Here is an 18,360-nt window from a genome sequence, read left to right as displayed (position 1 = left end):
CAAGCTTACCTCTTGCTCGTCCCTGAGCAAGGATAGACTCAGCTATGGATCATAAGTAGTTGCAATATCTTTAAAAAAATAGACGGTACACATGCTTTTAAAATAAGATCTCATCTCTGAGTTAGAGTGAACTGTCAAGACTTAAAACTTACTTACTTTACCTTCACCATGGGACTTGTAACCGTCACTTCTACCTTGAGTGGTTAAAAGATAGAACAGTCTAGCCAAGTGCCATGTCTCTTATTCTTGATCAGCTATAGCTGTGGTTTTTTTTTGCAGATTTTCAAATAAAACTCAGAAATTCCTTGTATGATTCTCTCAGGTCTCTCTTTTGTGGTATTTCTGGATCCTTACCAAGGCAGTGATGGTATATGTCTTCTCTCAAAATATGTAGTATTTGTGGTATAAAGCATAGTGACATTGCCTTCTCTCTCACCCTACTCTAATAAGGCTTTAATATCTGGAGCTCATAGGTGGGAGATAAAGTATACATACTTATAAGACATTTATTGTATAGTCAAACCATGGATCCAAAGAAACAAATCAATAAGTCAAATCAAGATGTGCATGTGTGGCGAATGAATGGTGTATGGTGATGATGGTGATAACAATGGTGGAAACAATGGTGGTGGAAGTCTAATTCTACTTTGCTCTTTGAGGGGATACATACCTTCCTTGCTTTTGAAACTTTATGAGGAGAATGAGATGCTCTTCTTTTTCTTGTCTCCCAGGTGGATATCTTGTACCCCTAATTCTACTGTCGGACACTTGTTCATTTTTTACCTCTCGTCTCACTTTTTCTTTTCTTTCGAGGTTCCGAGCACTTGCTCCTTTTTATTTCCTCGTATCTCTCTTCTCTTTTTTTAGAGCATTCATCTCTTGAGATAATATAGCAAGTGGTAGTAACAAGATAACTTGAGCATTTATTTCACAAGGGAAAATAGAAATATTTTTGGTTATTCTCTCCCGGGTTTGGAGTAGAATATTTTTGGGTGATTCTGGAGATGGAATGGGTGGATATATGTGGATGGTACTTCCGGAGTAGAAGTAGTATATATGAGTGAACGTGCAAGTGAAATCTTGATTTAACCACATGACAAGCTCCTAAGGGTCTACACAGCTTGACCACACTCAATGCTCATAAGCAGTAAATACTAAATGTGTAGCTCAAAGTCTAGCAAGCATATATATATGGCTGTGGTAGGAATTTAAACTCTCATCATACAGGAACTCATCATGCAACATTTTAAAGATTTTCAAAGATAAAATTCTCTAGAATTCTAGCATCTCTAGGAACAGATAAACAACAGCTCAACCTTCCCATATCGTATCCGTTAACAACTTAGACTTCAGATCAAGTTTTCATCCCACAAGTTTAGGTCTAGAGCAAGCCTTAAATTTTAACAGTTATATCTAAACTTGAGAGAGAACTTCAAATTTGCAAATTAGGCAGAGCAACTATTCATCATATCCATGCTTAAGTTTTATTTAGATACAGATTAGCATAGCCACTTTATTTATTTATTAAACACACTAAGCAAAAGACATATATATATATATAAGCACAAACTCTTTATTTGGTGTTTTTATAGTTATGTATTTTAATATTCTAATATAATATAAGTATAAAGATAGATACAAATACTTATCGGGATAAATGGGGGTGCTCTCCCCCAAGCTGAATTTTGACGTAATTTCTCTTGATGTAGCTAGCAGGTGGTAGAGGTGTATTTGAAAGTCAGCAGTATTCTGACAGCGATTAGAATGTCCTCCGTCTGCTAGTTTTCTTGATTCTTAAATTCTGTGGAGCTCAAATAGACAACAAAGCTTGTGGAACTGATTAAGTGTTAGCATAAATATCTAGCCTTTTTCATGTTGAGACTCCTCAATACTTATTACTCCCTGTTTTTATATTTTTGTTTTTATAAAGTAGAAAAATATTTATTTTATTTTTATGCCACCACAGTGAATGTACTTATGGGTTTTATGCCACTCGTCTACTCACATGGGGCTTACAGTTTTTTCACATTTTTATTTTCTTTCTAGGATAATACGAACATGATTAACTAAGTAAACTATTTGAAATAATTGAAAGGGAAAGGATAACTACCAAGTTTACCTCTTGGCAAGGCGTTCGGTGTTTTTAAGTCCTCCGAACGGGACTCTCCATTTTCTTAATCGTCCTGAGGTTCGTTGGGTGGCGTAGTCGGTACTTCCGGCAGCGCCTCTTCTTGTATAGTTATCTTCATTTTCCATACCTGACTCGGTGCTTCAATCTCCTCTGGATAATTCTGTTTAAACTCAACGTCTTCTGATCTTACAACTTCTCCTTCATAGTCTGCCCATCCGTCCCTGATGATCTGCCTCCTCTGGTTGCGGTTGCGTCTCTTTCTGACCTGCTTAGATTCTTCAACGATATAGTTAGGGTCAATAAAATAACGGCGTACCTTCTTTGAGGGGAAGTGCATATGGACTTCTCCGGTTACAATGTAGATAATTGCTTTAACGGTGCTGAGGAACGGTCTTCCAAGGATGATGGGTGGATCATACTCGTCTTCTCCCATGTCAACAACTTGAAAGTCTGTGTAGACAAAGTGATCGTCTATTTTGACTGGGACATCAGTTACTGTTCCTTTGACTTCTCGAAATGTCTGATCTGCCATCTGGAGCTGAATGTATGTTGGTCTTAGTGGCATGGTTCCGAACAAGAGCCGATAGGTGACTGCGGCCATTATGTTGACGCCCGATCCGGTGTCGCAAATTGTCTTGTAGAAGCTATATCCATGTATGGAGCAGTAAATGCTTGGCATTCCTGGGTCGTCCTTCTTGGTCAAAAACGGTGACTTAAGTTGGTGATCTTGGCCTCCATGGACTACAGTGACCATCTTAGCCAATGTTTTCCTAAACGCTAAACGGTAAACAGTCGGTCACCTACCGTTTAGCCATTATTCGGGCTAAACAGTCCATTAAACGGGCTAAACGGTCAATTAAACGGACTAAACAGATGATTAAACGGAAACGGTGTATCATTGTGTAGCGTTTACACAGTGTTTAAACGGTCTAAACGGCCGTTTAGGCGAACAGTGATCTTAGCTGACTCGGTCCACACTTGCTTGTTCCTGTTCCTCCTGTTGGTCCTCTTCCTTGATTCACGTCTGGATTGATTTGGAATTTGTGTAGTCTTGTTCTTGAAGAAAAATGTCTCCTTCTTCCCTTTGACGTAGAAACTGATCTTGGCAGCACTGGCGTAGATGATAGCTCCCGTGGTGTTCAAGAATGGCCTCCCTAAGATGATAGGTGCTCTCTCATCATTTCCGGTCTCTACCACTACAAAGTCTGCTGGGGCATATAAGGTACCAACTCGAACGCAAAGGTTCTTCACTATTCCTTTTGGGAAAGTTATCGTCTGATCTGCAAACTGCAAACACATGGTTGTCTCTAATAAAGGATATGTAAAGAATTTTTCATAGAGTACCCTGGGTATAATGTTGACACTGGAGCCAAAGTCGCAGAGTGCTTCTGGAACGTCCACCATGCCGATGGAGATCGGGATGACGGGGCGTCCTGGATCGCCTCTCTTGACCGGCAGAAGGTCAGTAGAGAATTTATTGATGGGGTTACTCCAATTACCTGCATCAAACATGTCTACAAGATTTGCAGATTCTAATCCTTCCGGTTGTGATGGTATACCGGGGTTAGTAGTAGGAACAGCAACAGCTATTTGATTTAACTGAGATTCAATCATTTTATTAAAGCTAATTTGATTCTTGATGGCAGTAGAGAAAGTATCCATTCTATTATTTATATTTTCTAGCATTTTATCATTAGATGCCAATTTCTTAGATAGGTTATCCATTAGCTTTCCTTGATTAGACACTAACTCTCTCAAAGGTGGAAAATTACTATTGTTGTTGTAAAAATTGTTACCTTGATAATTACCTGAGTAATTAGGTCTCTGTTGATTCCAACCTTGATTTTGTTGAGGGCGGTTGTAGTAGTAGTAGTTGTTGTTGTTGATGTAGTTCACATCCTCAAGCATCTCAGGGCAGTGGTTGCCTGAGTGTCCAGTGTCTCCATACTCCTCACAAGTCATGTGAGAGTCGTAGATGTGCATAACTTCTTTCTTGTCTCCAGCTCTATCGTCGAGCTTCTTCATGAGCAGGTCTAGCTTTGCAGACAGCATGTCTACCTCCTTCAGCTGATGCATGCCTCCACCTCTCTTGCGTGTCTGGGTCCTCTCTTCATTCCAGCTTTGATTGGACGCCATCTTCTCCACAAGAGCTGTGGCTTGTGGTATAGTAAGTGATAAGAATGCTCCTCCAGCTGCAGCATCCATGGTCTCTCGGGCACTGTTGCTGAGCCCATGATAGAACGTCTGCATCAATAGCCAACTCTCCATTCCATGATGGGGACATTCTAGGATGTAGTCTTGAAAGCGCTCCCATGCTTCTGGAACAGATTCATCATTTTGTTGCTGAAAACTTGTAATCTTCCCACGGAGAGCATTGGTCTTGCCCATGGGAAAGAACTTAGCCAGGAAGTTTGTTGAGCAGAGTGCCCACATAGTATTCTTCTCCTTTGTAGCGTAGAACCACTGCTTCGCTCTTCCTAACAGTGAGAATGGGAAGAGGTGAAGTAGTATAGCGTCTTTGGAAACTCCTGCTATGGTGAATGTGTTGCAAATCTCCAGGAAGTGTTGTAAATGAGCACTAGCATCTTCGTGTGCCTTCCCACAGAACTGGTTGGATTGCACCATGTTGATAAGTCCAGGCTTGAGCTCAAAGTTGCCATCGATCTCTGCAGCAGGTCCAGTGCGGATGTTGTCTGTAGGGGGAGCTGAGAACTCGCGGATCGATTTGTTCGCCATGGCTTCGAACTCTGAAGACAAGTTCCGGTGATCTTCTTGATTGGATGAAGCTTCTTCGTGAAGTGTTGATGATTTCTTCTTGGCTCTCGTCTTCTTGAATAATGCTTCGGGATTGTCAACAAAATTTCCTGGAAGATGTCTTCTATTCATACATTCCCCTGCATAAGATAAAATAGAAAAATATCGGGGTAAAACTGTATGAGAGAATAGATAAGCTCAATCATATTAGTGATGCGAATGATAACTCAAAATCTTTTATTCTATTCTTGATTAGTAATCAACCTTCCCCGGCACCGGCGCCAAAAATGCTTGTTGGGTATTCTTAACATCATTACCAAAAGTAGACTAAGTTCTCTAAATCTAATAACGGTGCCAAAAATGCCAAACCTATCCCTCACACCACTTAAGCCAAGTTGTCATCCCCAGCATGATATAAGAGACGCGGTATTGAAATATGCAATTGCTCTTCTAAATAAATAATGAATGGGATCTGCAAGCGCACAGATTAATACCGATGTAGCATTTTAACCGGGAAGTATTCCAGGTATCGTTATTTATATTTTTGCCACTGGGAAGGGATTAGCAATCATCAATATTGATTACAGAATAGAATATGAGATTGAGCATCTATCATTGCATGTATAATTGAGAACATTATATCTAACTCTTCATACCAAGAATCCTCTTGACAGATCCGGAAACCAATCGAAGATTGACTCCTTCTAGTTCTAATCCTATGTAGCTATGCTAATCTAGATGTCTAATTGATGTGGTGGCTCTAATCTTGATCAGAGGCTTCTTCTCCCTTGATGGAACAATGAATTAGGGTTGAGAGGCTCTCTCCTCCAGGGGCCAGGGGGTCTGGTTTTATAGTCCCTTCAAGTGAATATGGGCCATTGGATCAAACCGACATAGATTGTATGGTTTAGATTCATCCTTTAGGTCGGTGGAGATCTCCCGCAAAGCAGAGTCCTGATTGGACTCAGAGGCAGGGCGGGCGCCCTGATCTCCTGGGCGGGCGCCCAGGGTCAGGCCCCGTTTCGCCTCCGCTTCGGTCTCGTGGCTTCTGGAGTCTTCTAGATGTAAGATAATTGCGCGGTACGTTAATATCTCTATGTAATCCCGACGTGTGGGCCTTTCTTCCATATTTCCTCATAACCCCCTGCAGAAATAGACAAACACCAAAACTCGTGGAATTCTGTCAGATAAAACCCTAAGTCTGGATCTTGATTTCATTTGGATCCTTTTCTTTATTTATTTGATAATTAAATTTGATACTTAAGGACCGTCAACAGCTGCCAACTCCCCACCGCCCGTGCCCACCCCGGCCGGTCCTCTCACGCAGGCACAGGTGGCGAATGGGGGCTCGCAGGTGCGCCTCATGTGTAGCTTTGGCAGCTGCATCCTGCCCCGCCAGCGGCGCTATGTCGGCAGGGAGACCCGCATCGTGTCCTCCCCCGCGTGTCGCGGCCTCCTTTGCCATCCTCGTCGCCACGCTCGCGCCAAGACCGCGCCAGCGCTCTTCGCGCTAGGGGCGCCCAGGCCGTGCTCAAGTACCAGCTACCCCTCGACGCCCTCGACTCGCTCATCTCCGTGGAGGATGGAACAAGGGAGAGAAACAGGGGAGGATGCAGAGTATTTGAGGGGGGTTGCCTGACATGTGGGACCCACCTGCTAGCTACCTCTGGAAGGCATCGTCTGCGCCACCGTGTCATACCGCTGACACGCTGGTTGCCACGTCACCAAAACCGCCCTCCCAAACCGCCCTAGGGGGTTCGTTGCCCTATTTTCCAAATTTTAGAGTGTATGTTACCTGGTTTTGTAGTTGAGGGCCTAGGTTAGACACAGATCAATACTTCAGGGGGGTAAGTAGACTTTTTCCAAGCCAGTAACCGTGGATGCCCCCTCACCCCTTGCCTTGAAAATCTAAAACCCTAACTCTAACTCCCACCACCATTGTTCTCTTGTCCACTGCCCTGACACGTGATGACCTCACCGTTGGCCGCACACCCACCGCTTGTTCCCCTTTCCTAATTTGGGCGATCGACATCCTCGCGTATGCGTCTAGCGACACACAGGCGCCAAGTAAAGATTGCATTGGCGCTCCTGACAATCCCCGAGCTAGCAGGCATTCTACCATGCTGCATCACTTTGCTTAATTGTATGGGACTAGCTACTTCCCTATATGTGTGTTGTGTCAGAAATGTAAATGTGACAATTTGCATGTATATGACTCTAATGGCAACAGAAGGAAGTACACGAATTTGTTTCATCTTACATAGAGAAGTAAGATCAAAATTTCTAGTGTTATTGTACAACCATGTCATATGTAGGTAACCTTAATGCGATAAAAGGGAACACAAATTAAAACTAGTGGTATCGAAGGGAATCTGTAATTTTTAATGGCGTCTAATAGGAATAGATTTTTTTTGTGAGATCCAGTTACAGACGCAGATGCTTACAAACACGAGCACACACTCACGTCTATGAACGCACACACGTACATCTTATCCCTAGGAGTACCTCCAAAGAACCAAGTTAGACCTAAATCTCAAGATTGATAAAGTCACCACAGGATAGGAATAGATTTTAACAATATTTATGAATTTTTTTTCACCATAAGAGGTTGTGAGGCAACCGACAGACTACATCAATCAGATGACATACTATAAACATAGAGCTAAGAGCAAGTATCCACAATTTTTATGGTGTTTACATGTTGCGTGGATCGAGCTCATTTGATTAGATTTCTTGCGGAAACTATCCTGCCCTTGGATTTGAATCTATTAACATGGGGTGCTTGCATTTACGTTAAAAAAACTCGATCAATATGGGTCCTCACATTTACGTATAATTATTATTTTAGTGTTAGAGATGTGTCGTCAACAAGTGGATGTGTATGGTGACGGGTGATATCATCAATGTGTTATGATGTGCCTATATTCAGGGGTAGGTGTGTATGCATATACAAGAGCATTTGTGCATCTATTTACTTTTTAAATATATTCATGAGTGCTTTGTTTATCTGTTACTTAATTGCTAGTTAAATGGTGATTACCCCACGATTAGTGACTAGCCTTGACTAATCATTGTCTAGGCGGTCTAATATTGCATCTTTCATCTAGATGCTAGACTTGAGACCCTTCCACTAGCGTTAATGCGTCAATGCGTGTCTAGACGAGCATGTTTAGGCGATCAATGGTTTCCTCGCATCTAAATTTGGTCTCATAGGATGTCTTCAATAGTCTAGCTTAGAACTAGCTGAATTAGTTTTTAAATTATTGAATAATGCAAAAGCAAGAGACTAGCTCAATAGTCTCATATATCTCACGATGTATTCCTCTCTCACAACACGTCATTTAAGATTACTTCTGCGGTACCCAGCTCACTCGCCCTCGTGGCCTCACGACTTGCAGCCCAGCAGCCGCCACCGCCGGCCTCCTATACCTCCACCACGGCTAATCCTCCTCAGGCATCACGCCGGAGGACGAAGGAAGTGGGGATCCATTGTTTTTAATAAATTTCTCTACTAAATTAAGTTTTTAGTGTTAGGGTTTTTTCATATTAAATTTTTGGTATTAGAGATTTATCTTCTCCTCCTCTCCGGCAACGTTGAGGGGGTAGGGTGGAATCGTTTACTCCGTGGCGGCTCTATTCAAGAAGAGGCGACAACCATGATGTCAACATCTTCTTCAGCATTGACGACATGAAGATTTTTCTTTCTGGACGACGACATCGAGACGGAGTTAATGTTGACACCATGGAATAATATTTTCTTTGATCTCTTCTATGTTTTGTTGTGGTTAGATATTGCCACAATAAAGGACTAGGGAGAATATGTTTTTAGATCAGTCTTATTCTTCAGTAGCAGAAAGAAGAAGAAAGACACAAGAAACAAGAAGTTTTTCAACTTGCAGGAACGTTGGTCGTCGTTCGTTGGGCATCTGTTCTCAGGCCTTTTGTCGAGTGTTTGTCTGTGTGATCATTCATACAAAGCGTCTATCAGGTTTAGATGTGAGATATAGAGCTATTCACAGCGTAGGTATAATTTAAATGAGAATCAGTTTCTGAATATATGTAGTGTATTCCAGAGTAGTTGTAACATGTTTATGTACCCAACTATTATCTAATATACTTTTTTATCTAAAAAATACTACTTCTACGATCTCCCTCCTTTATATTTATTATTAGTTTAGAGATAGTGCTAGTTTTATACTGTTGGATGCCTTACTTGGATGTGAGAGACGGCACTAAGACGCATTAGCAGGTCACTGCCATCATATCTATTGTGTGGGACAAGTGCACTTGAGGGCAATGAAGACCTCAAAAGAAAACAAAAAATTGACAGCCATATATTATCGTGGAATATTCTCTCGAGGTTTTTTTTATCTATTTATTAATTTAGTTCGTTGTTAGCAGTCAAGCTCAGGTGAGACTTTGAAGTATTGAACTGAATATAAGAAATCATTGACGTCGGCGGTGGAAAAGTGTCGCCGTAAAAGCATGCATGTGCTCAGTGCTCACATGATGTTTCACATCGATGTAAGAAGTCATTGCTCAACCATTCTGTCCCATTTCATTATCCGGAATTCCGGATTTCTTTTGCTTACATACTGTACAAGACATTCGACGTAGTCGTGTGCATGTCCAAACACATGCATCCAAAAAGATAAATTAAAAAGAAAGATCTGGGTGCATCCATATATTGTTAGTTGATCTCCATTTACCCGGGCCCAAAGGTCTTCTGGGCCTCGATCTCGCGCCCTGATCGGAGGCGTCCAACCCTACATGGTTGGTGGACCCCTATCGCACAACACTATAAAGGAGAGGTGGGGGCCGGGGCTCGCAGTACGAGGTTCGCCATGCAGTCATCCAACCCTAACCCTAACCCAATCCAGAGAGGGATGCTGCCAGCGAAGGGAAGCACCACCGACGTCGGCAACGCCATCCCGACCTCCGCACCGCCACCGAGGAGCTTCACCGACCTAATGGCACCACCAGCTAACGACGGCGACACGAACACCAGCGCATCGTCAACCCTAGCACCGACCGACGGTCTATTACTTTTCCCGTCTCTTTTCCTATTCCTAGTAGATGATGTTTAGGGACTCCTATGTACATCGTGATTCATGAATGAAATACTGTCCGATCTATGAATATTATGCGTTATGAATTCTATCAATGGTATCAAAGCTAGGTTTTGAGATAGATCTAGATCGGGGCAGAGAAAAGATAGAAGGAAGAAAAATGAATCTCGATTCGACAGAAATCCCTAGAACGAACCCTTACCCTAAAGAAAGAATCAGTCCACCAATAGAAAAGAAGTCAGAGTGGGAAGCCTACCTGGGCTCACCTAACCAAATGACACCGCCGCCGTGCGGGCAGAGCTAAGGGCGCCGGTCACGAGGCCAACGGCACCACGCACAGATGCACACAAGTTCTGGCAAAGGGCCCCACAGTGGCACCATTCTCACCCGCCGTGTCCTTTTGCCAAGGCACTAGCCCCTTGCGGCGGCTTGCTGGTGGCGTGAGAAAAGAAAGGAGACATTAGAGGGAAGAGTAAGTAAAGAAAGGAAGGAGGAGGGGAGCGACCGGATCTGCTCCGGAGATGGCACCGGTGGCCACTGCAGCCGCCGCGACGGCCACCGTTTTCCCTCGGTGCGGCACTGAGGAAGAAAAGGGAAGGAATGAAATGTTTTTAGGGTTAGGGTTGTGGCCGGCTGGCTAGGGTTTTTATCCCTCCGAAATCCACTCTCATCCGTTAGATCTAGATCAACAGTTAAGATCAACCAGCGTAGGGCTAGGCCTCTTTTGGCCTAGGCGGGAAGGAGCTTTCCTTGGCCAAGCCCAGGTTGCAGCCTGGGACGCGGGAGCACCGTCGGGCGGCTCGGCCGGCTCAGCCACGGGCCGTTTTCCGAAGGTGGGCCGAGTTGGGCCAACCAAAAGTCAGAAAGGAAGAAACAATAAAAAAAGGGCCGAACAAGCGAATTGGGTTGAAATGGCCGAAAGAACAATTTCACAAACAGTTTTGTGTTTTCCTTTTCCAAAAACTGTTTTGATGTATGTTTGAATGAATTGCATGGAATTTGATGCTATTTTCTATACAAAATTTATCCAATGATGATGCTTGTTCAGAAAACAATAAAGAATATTTGGGTTTCTAGAAAATGCTATGATGAAAATTTATGAATATTTCTATTGCGTACTTGAGATAATTTTTTCATTATTAAATTTGAACCAATAGGAGAATTTAATTCTGAATAAATTTTGTTGTGATATTGTAATATTGTAATATTGTTATTTTCTGAACAAAGTTATTAATAACAATATTACAAATTATGCATTGATTTTATTTCTGCCCAACGGTGATGTAAAATTTTTGTATTAATGAATATATATATATACATACAAACAACGCTTTCTCACTTACTCTAATAATTTCAGGAGTCAAAAGCAATGTGAACATTGCGAACATTCCATCGCTCAATGGTAGCAACCATCGTGTGTGGCGGGAGAAATATGAACTGGAACTTGTGTTGAATGAGATTGACTATGCCATCACCTCGCCATGTCATGTTGAGCCAAAGGAACCGGTTAGAGGTGATAATGAATCTGACGCTGATTTCGCTGCTCGAAAGCGTGATCATGCGGACATAAGAATGAAATATGACATTGATCATAGGCGTTGGGTTCAGTCCAACCGCAGGTGCCTGTTGGTAGCAAGAGCATCATAGAAGAACAACTAAGGGGCTCGATCCCTGAATGTATCAGTGCGACAGAATATCTTGACCATGTCAAAAATTAGTTTACTAGGTCTACCAAGGCTAAAGTCAGTTCACTGATTAAGAAGCTTGTCATTGAGAAACACACTGGTGATGGCATAAGAGAGCACATTTTGAAAATAAATGCCACGACATCTAAGCTCAAGGAAATGAATTTGAAGGAAGATGAATTCCTGATTCATTTGATTTTTGCTTCCTTGCCAAAAGAATATGAGGATTTTGTTATGAACTACAATATTCAGCCTAAAAAATGAAATCTAGAAACTCTCATGGCAATGTGTGCTTAAGAGGAGGAAAGACTGAAATCCTCACAGGGTGACACTGCTCACTTTGTGTGGGATAACAAGAAGAACTTCAATGGCAAGAATCCTAAACCACAAGGGAAACCTAAGTGGGATAAGTCTTCTACCTCCAAATCACAGGGAAAGAAACCCCCAGAACTCAGAGAACCAGCAGAATCAGCAAAACAACCCCTATGGCTCAGCTGAAATAGATCACTGCAAGTACTGCTTCAAGTGAGGGCATTACAAGAGAGATTGTCCTAACTTCCTGAAGTCTCTGCTAAAGAGATGTGAGGAAATAATTACATTTGTAGATGGATCTCTGTATTTATGTTATGCAAAATCCACTTGGTGGGTTGATTCAGGAGCAACTACTAATGTTGCAAGTTCTTTATAGGGATTAAGTGGGACAAGAACCTTGCGAAGAGGAGAAAGAACGATTAAAGTTGCAAATGAAGTGCAAGTCAATGTTGAAGTCATTAGAGATTTATCTTTAAAATCGAATAATAGTTTTGTATTTAGACTTAAAGAATTACTTTATGTTCCCTCTTTGCATACAAATTTAATAAGTGTTTTGAAACTTGATGATGATTGAATTGATTGCCATTTTGGTGATGGCAAGTGTAAGATACTTGTTAATAATAAATATGTTGGTCTTGTCTTCTGACAAGACAAGCTTTATTTATTATCTCTTGTTGAGACTGTGAATGATGTATATAATGAGAATATGAATAATTCCCCATCTAGAAATATAAATACAAGTGGAAGAGAACTAAAATACCTCTTCGAAATTATGGCATTGCTTAGGCCATATTCGAGGAGGAAAATAGAACGTTTGGTAAAATAATCAATTTTTTCCCACTTAGAATTTTCTGATTTAGAACAATATGTTGATGGTATCAAAGGAAAGTATATCAAGAAAATTAAGAAAATGCCAAACGAAGTGCAGGAGCTTTAGAAATAATCCACACGATATATGTGGTCCTTTTCCTATGAAAAGTGTGGATGATTTCGATTTGTTCATAACTTTCAAGACAATTACTCTTGTTTTGGCTACATTTATCCAATTAAAGAAACATCAAAAGCATTGGATAAATTCAAGATATTAAAAGCTGAGGTTAAAAACCAGTACAACAAAAAAATAAAATAGTACTATCCAACCGAGGTGGAGAGTACTATGGGTGACATAGCCCTTATGGCCAAATTCCTAGACCTTTTGCAAGGTTCCTACATAAAAATGGCATAGTTGCTCAGTACTCCACACCGGAGGAGCCTCAGCAGAATGGAGTGGCTGAAAGACGCAACTGTACCTTAATGGATATGGTAAGAAATAGTTACTCCACATTGTCGATTAGTTTATGGATGGAGACGCTGAAAACCGTCATTTATATACTTAATCGAGTACCAAGTAAATCGGTGCCTAAAACACCATATGAGTTGTGGACAGGAAGGAACCCTCACTTAACCATTTGTGTGTGTAGGGTTGTCCAGCCGAGGCAAAAGTGTTTAACCCGAAACATAGGAAAATTACACCCCTAAGATTGTCAGCTGCCATTTCATTGGCTATCTAGAAAGATCGAAAGAATATCGCTTCTATTATCCTGACAGACATACGAAGATTGTAGAAACAAGACACACTGTCTTCTTGGAGGATAACATGATAATGGGGAGCAAGGTAGCAAGAGAAATTAGTCTAGAGGAAAAGCGGGTATTCATGCCCACTCCGATGGATGAAGAACCATTTTTCGCGTTACCTATTGTTGTTGCTGCTGCACCGACAGTGCAAGCCATTGCTATGCCAACACCTGTCGTTAGTTCTCCCGTGGATACAATGAATGAACCCGAGGAACTTATACTTCAGGAACCTATAGAACCAAATGTTGCTCATGAGGAAGAATAGCCACAACCAGATGTGAAACAAGTGCCAGAGGCCCCTAGAAGGTCTCAAAGAATAAGGTCACCTATTTCTAATGATTATGAAGTTTATGAAATAGAAGAATTTCATATGGGGAATGATCCCACCTTATTTGAAGAAGCCATGAGAAACGACCACTCATCAAAGTGGCTTAAGGCCATGGAAGATGAAATGAAATCAATGACTTAGAAAAAATTCCTAAAGGAGCCAAAACAATTGGCTGCAAATGGTTCTACAAGATAAAGTATGACTCCCAAGGAAAAGTTGAAAGATTTAAAGCGTGACTCGTGGCGAAAGGCTTTACGCAAAAAGAAGGGATTGATTACAATGAAACCTTTTCTCCAGTCTCATGTAAAGATTCCTTTAGAATTGTAATGGCACTTGTAGCTCACTATGATCTGGAGTTACATTAAATGGATGTAGATACGGCATTCCTTAACAAGGATTTGAAGGAAAATGTCTATATGGCACAACCGAAAAGTTTCGTCATAGAAGGAAAAGAAAATATGGGATGCTGCCTAAAGAAATCAATCTATAGATTGAAACAAGCTTCAAGACAGTGGTACTTGAAGTTTGATAAAAGAATTTGGGTTTAAAATAATGTTGAGGACAATTGCGTTTATGCAAAATTTAAGAATGGAAACTTTATATTCCTAATTTTGTATGTGGACGGTATCCTACTTGCTAGTAGTGACATGAATCTATTGATCGTTTTGGGAATAGAGATTCACCGAGATAGAACAAAAGGTGTTCTAGGATTAGGATTATCATAAAAGGCATACATAGAAAAGGTTCTAAAGAAATTTAGTATGCATGCGTGCAATCCCTCACTTGCTCCTAGTCAAAGGTGATAAATTTGGGGATCATGAGTGTCCCAAGAATGAATATAATATTAACCAAATGAAAGTGGTACCGTATGCTTTACCAGTTGGAAGTTTATAATATGCTCAAGTGTATACATGCCCTGACTTAGCTTATGTTATCAGATTACTTGGCAGATATCAAAAGAATCCATAATTTGAACATTACAGATTGGTGAAGAAAGTCCTACGTTATTTGCAGGGTATGAAAGGCCTCATGTTAACATATAGAAGATCTGATTCCCTACAGGTAGAGGGGTATTTAGATTCCGATTATGCGGGAGAAGAAAGAGAATCCACGTCAGGATATATATTTACTCTCGCTGAAGGAGCGATATCGTGGAAAAGCTCCAAACAATAACTACATTCTGGACAATGTATGCCGAGTTTGTAGCATGTTATGAGGCAACAAGACAGGTGAACTGGCTAAAGAAATTCATACCCGGAATTGAAGTGATTGACAATATTAATGAACTTATAAGCTTGTATTGTGATAACAACCCAGCGATACACTATGCTCACAACAATAGGTTAAGTGGTGCTACCAAACACATTGACATAAAGTACTATGCTGTGAAAGATAAAGTTCGGGATCATATCATAAATCTTGAGCATATAAGTACAGAAAGAATGCTCGTGGTTCCGCTCACAAAGAGCTTACCACCCAATGTGTTCAGAGAACACGTAGTCGGTATGAGTTTAAAGAAAAGTTTATGACCCCTGAACATGCCAAGAGAACTTTAATCCAATATAGAAAGGTGTATTGTAGTTGCTAGTCTAACGACACTAATTGCTACGACGATGAGACAGTTCTATGCACTCATCTATAAAGGAATAGGATAGAAACAAGAAAAATATGAATTCAAGGTTTGAGTACGAAAATGAAGAACAAAGAAAACGATGAGAGATCAAGGGGGAGAATGTTAGTTGATCTCCATTCACCAGTTGGCCCAAAGGCCTTCTAGGCCTTGATCTCGCGCCCTGATCGGGGGAGCCCAACACTACATGGTTGGTGGGCCCTGAAGGGTCGAGATGGCGGACTAGAGGGGGGTGAATAGTCCTTTCTAAAAAATTATTACGCCGGCTAACCGAAACAAATGCGGAATTAAAACTATCGGTCTAGCCAAGACTACACCCCTCTATCTAAGTTCTCTAGCACCTTGAAAAGAACCTAAACAAGCAATCAAGGTGCTGCCTTAGCAAGAGCTCACCTAACCAATTCTAGGAGCAAGGTCACACAAACCTATGCAACTAGTACTTTGCAAACCGAGGGAGCTCCTACACAAACTAGTGAGGCAAAGCGCACAAAGCCTAAGCTCACTAGTAAGCTCAATAACAAGGCAACTAATGCCAAATTAGAGAGCGCAACTTACTTAGCTACACAAACTAAGCAATGTGACTAACAAGGTTACACAAACCAAATTAGTCACGCAAGGGAACTACTTCTAGCTACACAAGCAAGAAGGCAACTAGCAAGCTACACAAGCTAACTAATTACAAGAGCAACTACACAAGCACAAGTATATGAACGTAAGAACAAGCTTGTGTTAGGGACTTGCAAACCAATGGGAAGAACAATGTTGACACGATGATTTTCTCCCGAGGTTCACTTGGTTGCCACCAAGCTACGTCCCCGTTGAGACAAGCTCCAAGGTTGTCGCCGGTCCTCTTGCTAGTGGTGACCCGCAAGTCACACTCTCCCACGTGGAGTGCTTACCACAAGCTCTAGCACTTGACCCGGCCGGACCACTTGTTGCTCTTCACGTCTCGCTCAACTAGAGTTGCTCTTCGCGATCCCCGCGGGGTGAGCACCGTACCCCTCACAATCTCTTCTCCGGAGCACCGCACAATCTTCTTGCGTGCTTCGACGGAGTCACAAGCCACCAAGCCGTCTAGGAGGTGGCAACCTCCAAGAGTAACAAGCACCACCGGCTTGCAACACGAACACCTAGTGCCGCTCGATGCAATCTCTCAATGCAACGCACTAGAATCGCTCACTCACACAATCGGATGATCACTATCAAGCATATGTGAGTTAGAGGCTTCACTAGCACTCCCCAAGCATGGACACTAAGTCCCAAGGGTGCTCAGCACCAGCCAAGGCCGGCCACCACTTCTATTTATAGCCCCAAGGGCTAAACTAGCCGTTGCCCCTTCGCTGGCCAAAACACGTGGGCACCGGACGCTAACAGGGAGCCACTAGACGCTCCACACCTAGCGTCCGGTGCTCAGCTGACCACCACGTGTCACTAGCCGTTTGAACTCGACCGTTGCCGCCAACGGCTACTACACACACGCGCCTGCACAGCACCACCGGACGCTCTACTGCGTCACACCGGACGCGTCCGGTGCTCACCGGACTCGTGCGCAGAGAGCTCCGCAAAGTCACACAGTCAACGGATGCAAGCCACCGGACGCACCCTGAGCGTCCGGTGCTCACCGGACTCATGCGCAGAGAGGGTCGCCAAACCGCCCGCACACCGGACGCTGAGCACCGGACTCTCACCGGTGCGTCCGGTGCACTCTGCTACACCCAACAGCACACCGGACGCTAAAGGCCAGCGTCCGGTGCCTCCGCGCAGAGCGTCCGGTGAGTGTTTCTTAGAGAGAAACACTCCCGTGACTTCTCCAATCTTCCCACCGGCGCAATAGAAAATATACACTTAATTTTCTCAAAAGCGCTGAATCCCGCCTCGCAAGCTCGGCGGGAGGGAGAGAGGAACCCACACCTCTCTCAACCCTAAGAACACCACCTCCTTTGTAAAGTGTGCCAACACCAACAAGTGTACACCACCATGTGCAAGTGTGTTAGCATTTTCACAAACATTTTCCCAAAGTAGTTAGCCTCTGAAACTTGCCACGCCACTCGATCCTAACACGTATGCAAAGTTAGATCGCTCAAGTGGCACTAGATGACCGATATGCAAACAAGTTTGCCCCTCTTGATAGTACGGCCATCTATCCTAAATCCGGTCATATACTTCTCTACACACCTATGACCGGTGAAATGGAAAAGCTCTAGGTTATACCTTTGCCTTGCGCTTTCCATTCCATCTCCTCCAATGTTGATGCAACACATGCACCAACCAATCACCAAATGATATGATCCACTTCATATCATCACGTGACCGTATTGGTTCATCGATCTTGACCTCACTTGCTCTTCACCGTTGCCTCGGTCCATCGGCGCCAAGTCTTGCTCAAGCTTCACCGTCACACACGGTCCCTCGCTTCAAAGCCTCCGACTTGCCCTTCACTCTTGCAACCGGTCCATCAAGCCAAGCCTCATCTTGATCTTCTCCACCTTGGTCACATGACTCCATGTCATGTCTCATATGCAATGAGCTCCTCCATCATCACATCATCATCTGTGGACTAATCTCCTGTGTATCTCACATAAACACTATTAGTCCACCTAAGTTGTCACTCAATTACCAAAACCAAACAAGGACCTTTCAGGCCCCCGTCGCACATCGCTATAAAGGAGAGGTGGGGCCAGGGTTCGTAGTACGAGGTTCACTGCGCAGCCAGCCACCACACCGAAGCCCTAACGCTAATCCGATCCAGAGAGGGGCGCTGCCAGTGACGGAAAGCACCACCGACACTGGCAACACCTCCCCGACCTCCGCACCGCCACCAAGGAGCTTCACCGATC

This window comes from Sorghum bicolor, chromosome 2, assembly GCF_000003195.3.
Source record: "Sorghum bicolor cultivar BTx623 chromosome 2, Sorghum_bicolor_NCBIv3, whole genome shotgun sequence".
Taxonomy (NCBI): domain Eukaryota; kingdom Viridiplantae; phylum Streptophyta; class Magnoliopsida; order Poales; family Poaceae; genus Sorghum; species Sorghum bicolor.
This window is presented reverse-complemented; position numbering follows the sequence as displayed.